Source organism: Etheostoma cragini, chromosome 1, assembly GCF_013103735.1.
Source record: "Etheostoma cragini isolate CJK2018 chromosome 1, CSU_Ecrag_1.0, whole genome shotgun sequence".
In the NCBI taxonomy this organism is placed as follows: Eukaryota; Metazoa; Chordata; class Actinopteri; order Perciformes; family Percidae; genus Etheostoma; species Etheostoma cragini.
The window spans coordinates 19942561-19942952 of NC_048407.1; the positions used below are offsets into that span (position 1 = coordinate 19942561).

Genomic DNA, 392 nt, shown 5'->3' on the forward strand with positions numbered 1-392 from the left:
GGCAACTTGCCTCTGGCAGCACCATTAACCTCTGCACTCTGCCATCAAGCTGCCATGGTCACAGTGAACCCTTCCTAGCTGCTTTACCTCCAGCTTCTTCTGTGCGGAACAGCGTCAAAGACAGACTGCTTTGTTAAATACAGCAAAAACTACTTCAGTTTGTAATTTATTACAGTTTAAAAAACCTTGGGAACAGGGTGCAGAATGTTTCATATTGTATGGATGATGACATAAAAGCATGTTGTAAAGAGATTTATCTGTTTGTCTGTGTGCTAGCAGATGTAACAGTTCATTCTAGTAGGAGCGGTTAGACTTCCTTTGAGGGGAAACAAAAATCTTTTTGCACATGGACCTTCAGTGACAGGAGTGGGGACTTTGTAGCCACCGACCCC

At 43.6% G+C, this 392-nt stretch overlaps 1 protein-coding gene across 8 annotated transcripts in view; it reads left to right on the top strand.

The window, feature by feature from the left end:
- Window positions 1-149, top strand: part of LOC117944172 (zinc finger protein 821) — a 16257-nt gene extending 16108 nt beyond the window's left edge. For all 8 annotated transcript variants that reach the window (XM_034870793.1, XM_034870811.1, XM_034870766.1 and 5 more), the window contains exon 6: window positions 1-149. This exon is cut by the window's left edge and continues 993 nt beyond it. The gene's annotated coding sequence lies outside the window, so the exon portion shown is untranslated.
- Window positions 150-392: the final 243 nt, after the last annotated feature.